The 5,479-nt window shown below is 49.2% G+C and overlaps 1 pseudogene across 1 annotated transcript; it reads right to left on the bottom strand.

The window, feature by feature from the left end:
• Positions 1 to 3,041: 3,041 nt before the first annotated feature.
• LOC308160172 (tubulin beta chain-like) lies at positions 3,042 to 5,414 on the bottom strand (annotated as a pseudogene). Its single transcript has 4 exons — positions 5,358 to 5,414; positions 4,861 to 4,969; positions 4,326 to 4,436; positions 3,042 to 4,098 (listed from the first exon to the last, which is right to left on the bottom strand). The product of its transcript is annotated as a tubulin beta chain-like (transcript).
• Between the last annotated feature and the right edge of the window lie 65 nt (positions 5,415 to 5,479).

Consider the following 5,479-nt stretch of genomic DNA (forward strand, 5'->3'; position numbering starts at 1 on the left):
GGTGAAGAACAAGTACGTAGATACATCCGTACAGAAGGCCAGCATTCCTGGGTTCTCTGGTTGCTTGGAGCATACCAGTATGATCTGGCACCAGATCCAAGCAGCAAAGAAGGACAAAAGAGACCTCCATGTCATCTTCCTTGACCTGGCCAATGCCTTTGGCTCAGTTCCCCATAACCTCCTCTGGGAATCCTTCGACTTTTTCCACGTTCCATCATCCATCACTACCCAAGTAAAAGCCTACTTCGAAGACCTGCAACTGCGCTTCACAACAGCCGACTTCACAACATCATGGCAGCGCATAGAAGTAGGCATCATGGCAGGCTGTACAATCTCACCCCTGGCCTTCACAATGGCCATGGAGGTCATCATCAGGGCCTCAAGATGGGTGGTCGGGGGTGAGCGAACTAAGAACGGGATCCGCCTTCCACCTATCCGAGCATACATGGATGACATGACCACTCTGACCACTACTGCAGCATGCACCAGGCGGCTACTTGGAAAACTGCAGGAGAACATCAAGTGGGCCCGGATGAAAATCAAGCCGAGCAAGTTACGAAGCATCTCTATAGTCAAGGGAGAGCTTAAAAACGTGAAGTTCTGTATTGGGGACGACCCAATACCAACAGTGTTAGAGCAACCTGTAAAAAGCCTGGGTAGATGGTACAACGCAAGCCTCAGGGACAAAGACCAAGTGCAGCAGCTAAGGCAGGACATCACCAACAGTCTGGAAAACATCAACAAGACCCTACTGCCAGGGAAGCTCAAGCTCTGGTGCCTGCAATTTGGACTTCTCTCTCGGGTAATGTGGCCACTCACTATCTATGAGGTCCCAATAACAACTGTGGAGAAGATGGAGCGAACCATAACTTCATATGTGAAGAAATGGCTCGGTGTCCCACGCTGTCTGACCAACATCGGCCTCTATGGAAAAGGGGTCCTTGAACTACCCATCACGAGCCTCACCGAAGAGTACAAGTGCTCTAAAGTAAGACTCCAGATGACGTTGAAGGATTCCAGAGACCAGACCATCAGCAATGCTGTACCACCCCTTATAATTGGACGGAAATGGACACCATCTGACGCGGTGCAGCATGCTACGTCAGCCCTGAGGCACAATGACATCGTGGGGCATGTCCAGCTGGGAAGAGGAGGCTTTGGCCTTGCAGCAAGTAAACCAACTTAGCGTAAGGCCTCAACATCAGAGAGGAGGAAAATGGTGGTCGAGGAGGTGCGCCGTCAGGAGGAGGCTGAAAGAAGCGCGAAGGCCGTCTCTCTTGCAAAGCAGGGACAATGGATGAGGTGGGAAGGTCTGGAAAGGAGAAAGCTCAGCTGGAGGGAGCTCTGGGGAATGGAGGCAAGCAACATCAGCTTCATCATCAGAGCTACCTATGATGTGCTCCCATCTCCAAAGAACCTTCACCAGTGGTATGGTGAGGACCCAACCTGTGCCCTCTGCCCAACTCCAGCGACTCTCAAACACATCTTGTCCGGTTGTAAGACCAGCCTCACACAAGGCCGCTACACCTGGAGGCACAACCAGGTCCTCAAGAGCCTGGCAGCAGCTCTTGAGAGCAAGAGGAATACCACCAACTCCTTGCCCTTGAAAGCAACCAATTCCATCACGGCACCAACATTCATCCGAGAGGGACAGAAAAAGTCCAACCATCCTCCAACCAAACCAGAAGCTGGACAGCTAGCCATGGCCCGGGATTGGAAGATGCTAGTCGATATTGGCCAGCAACTAATCTTTCCACCCGAGATTGCAGCCACCACCCTTAGACCAGACTTGGTACTCTGGTCCCCTTCACTGAAGTCTGTTTACATCATAGAGCTCACAGTCCCGTGGGAGAATTCAGCTGAAGAGGCCTATGAGCGCAAGAAACTGTGCTACACAGAACTGGCAGCAGACGCTCAACAACGAGGATGGAAGGCAAAAGTCTATCCGGGTGAAGTGGGATGCAGAGGTTTCGTGGCTTCTTCCACCGTTAGGCTGCTGAAAGACCTTGGCATCCATGGACAGGCTCTGCGACAGACAATTAGATCACTCTCTGAAGCGGCCGAAAGAAGCAGCCAGTGGATATGGATCAAGCGGAAGGACCCTTGCTGGGCTCAAAGAACAGCAACATGACCCGCTCACTAATCCCCCCCCTACCCCCACTCCCACTTGAGAACCCAGGTCAGAACCCTCCAGGAGGAGGGTGAACAAGGTATGCGGTCTGCTCTAGGCCTGACTCAGGGAAGAGGACACCCCTGCCTTGCATAGTCCCGTGGGCTGCGCCATTTAAACAACCAGGCAATTCTCATGATTGGGCATGGGACACAAGCTCAGGCTTGATCACCCTGTAGCTGGCCGCCTTAGATGAGGGTGTCTAGTGTTGAAAAGGCCGAAACACCCCATGATTCAAAGGTACTCTACTGATGATGTGTCCCGAAATTTAACATCCTTCCCATGTCTGAGATACAGCTCCCATGCCACTCTTAACATCAAGGCAAACCTCATGTCCGTACCATCCATTGGCACAATGGACAGTATAACATCACGTCCCGTGTTTCATAATTCTTAAGTACCGCCTCCACCAGAGGTAATATCATAGGAAAAGAACAGTTAGATTGACACTGAGTTCACTACTTACTGTAAATAAGTACATAAAATCAATCAATAAATAAATAAATCTACAATATAAATTGGGATTTATTTAAAGACAAACATGGAGTAGACTTCATCACATGTAGTCAGAACTGAGTCATCATAAAGGCTGTCATCTCTCCTTTCATAACCACTGCATTCATCTAAACAAATTGTTATCAATAAACATCAGTGTGATTATTCAAAGAATTATGTGTCCTTTAAAAATGACACAAAACTATTTTATTGTTACTTCACATAAAAGTTACAGGGACTTAAAACAGGATGAACAGAGTGAATAAGAGAACAGAACAGAACACAGGACAGGACAGGAAACGGTGGCGTCAGGATGTTCTCAGCCCTCCACCTACCCCTCCACCTCTCAGCCCTCCTCCTCAACCTCCCCCTCCTCTCAGCCCTCCGCTTCCTCCTCCTCCTCAAACTCCCCCTCCTCCTCGGCCGTGGCGTCCTGGTACTGCTGGTACTCTGACACCAGGTCGTTCATGTTGCTCTCCGCCTCGGTGAACTCCATCTCGTCCATGCCCTCGCCCGTGTACCAGTGGAGGAAGGCCTTGCGGCGGAACATGGCGGTGAACTGCTCGGAGATGCGCTTGAACAGCTCCTGGATGGCCGTGCTGTTGCCGATGAAGGTGGCGGCCATCTTAAGGCCGCGGGGCGGGATGTCGCACACGGCCGTCTTGACGTTGTTGGGGATCCACTCCACGAAGTAGCTGCTGTTCTTGTTCTGCACGTTCAGCATCTGCTCATCCACCTCCTTCATGGACATGCGGCCGCGGAAGATGGCCGCCACCGTCAGGTAGCGCCCGTGCCGCGGGTCGCACGCCACCATCATGTTCTTGGCGTCGAACATCTGCTGCATGAGCTCGGGGACGGTGAGGGCGCGGTACTGCTGACTTCCCCTGCTGGTGAGAGGGGCGAAGCCCGGCATGAAGAAGTGCAGGCGGGGGAAGGGCACCATGTTGACAGCCAGCTTGCGCAGGTCGGCGTTCAGCTGGCCGGGGAAGCGCAGGCAGGTGGTGACGCCGCTCATGGTGGCCGAGACCAGGTGGTTCAGGTCTCCTACGTGGGGGTTGTGAGCTTCAGCGTGCGGAAGCAGATGTCGTACAGGGCCTCGTTGTCGATGCAGTAGGTCTCGTCCGTGTTCTCTACGAGTTGGTGCACTGACAGGGTGGCGTTGTACGGCTCCACCACAGTGTCTGACACTTTAGGAGAGGGCACCACGCTGAAGATGCACATGATCCTGTCTGGGTATTCTTCACGGATCTTACTGATCAGCGGAGTTCCCATGCCGGACCCCGTGCCCCCACCCAGGGAGTGAGTCAGCTGGAACCCCTGAAGACAGTCGCAGCTCTCCGCCTCCTTCCGCACCACGTCCAGGACTGAGTCCACCAGCTCTGCTCCCTCTGTGTAATGGCCTTTGGCCCAGTTGTTGCCAGCACCACTCTGTCCTGTGAACAGGAAGCACACAAGACATTTTAAGAAATTAGGTAGAAGACAGCATTATCTGTTATTATTATTATTAGTCCTACAGATGTTATTTTATATTATTATATTACATGTTAAAAACATTGAACAATTTCTCCAGCTCAGCCTTTGTTTTCAACACAAACACTTGAAATGTAATATTTGTTTAGCTACATGAAATGCAGATCGAAAACCTATGAAATCTTCTTACCGAATACAAAATTATCTGGTCTAAATATCTGTCCAAAGGGACCTGAGCGAACAGAGTCCATAGTGCCCGGTTCCAGATCCACCAAGATGGCTCTGGGGACATATTTTCCTCCTGTTGGAACACAAATGTAATAGAATGAATGTCATAACTTTACTTATGACTGTCACTAGTAGCAGCACATTACAGCTATATAATAATAACAACCTTTATTTGTATAGCACATTTCCTGCAAACGTTGCAGCTCAAAGTGCTTTAACATATCCACACAGCATAAAAATAACAATAGAACAATAGTAATCAATAAAACACACAAAAGCAATCATACACACCATACAATCCAAGGGGCATATAACAAAGATAAACAAAATAATAAAATAATTAGCCTACTGATTCAAACAAGTCAATACAAATATATAGATTCATCTAACTAACATTAAAAGACGCATTTAGAAAATAATAGTCATTTAAAGGCAATAACATAAAAAAAAACTAGTTTTTAGTATTTTTCCCACAGATCCCTGTGTATGTCACCCACCTGTCGCCTCATTGTAATAGACGTTGATCCTCTCCAGCTGCAGGTCGCTGTCCCCGCGGTAGGTCCCTGTGGGGTCGATGCCGTGTTCATCACTGATCACCTCCCAGAACTGCAGCAGGTGAAGGAAGGGTTCATGTTGTTTCAATTATTATTATTACTGAACCCCAAATTGCTCCCAGTGAGCGGGCCGGCGCCTTGCATGGTAGCTTGCCGCCATAATAAAAACATTTGATTTTTTTCCCTTCATTTAATTAGGCGGGATATGACTTGCAATTGCAAATGAACTAACAAATAATGCGCAACCTGATGTTGCTCTTTAGTAAACACATAGGTGTATATTGGCTAGCAACCCAGCTAATGTTTCCTGTCCGCAGTTAGTGGTTGAAGAAGCTTCAGACCGCTAGACGGTTAGACAGACAGACAGACAGACAGACAGACAGACAGACAGACAGCTAGCATTATTCAACTAGCTGATTATGGCCTCTAACAAAACCCACCTTTGCGCCGATCTGATTTCCACATTGACCCACTTGTAAATTAACTAATTCCCTCATTTCCCACATGTTTCTGACACTAACGGTTGTTCAGCCCGCTGCTCAGTCTGAACACATTTCTAGCG

Source organism: Nansenia antarctica (genome assembly GCF_963989245.1).
Source record: "Nansenia antarctica genome assembly, chromosome: 6".
Taxonomy (NCBI): Eukaryota; Metazoa; Chordata; class Actinopteri; order Argentiniformes; family Microstomatidae; genus Nansenia; species Nansenia antarctica.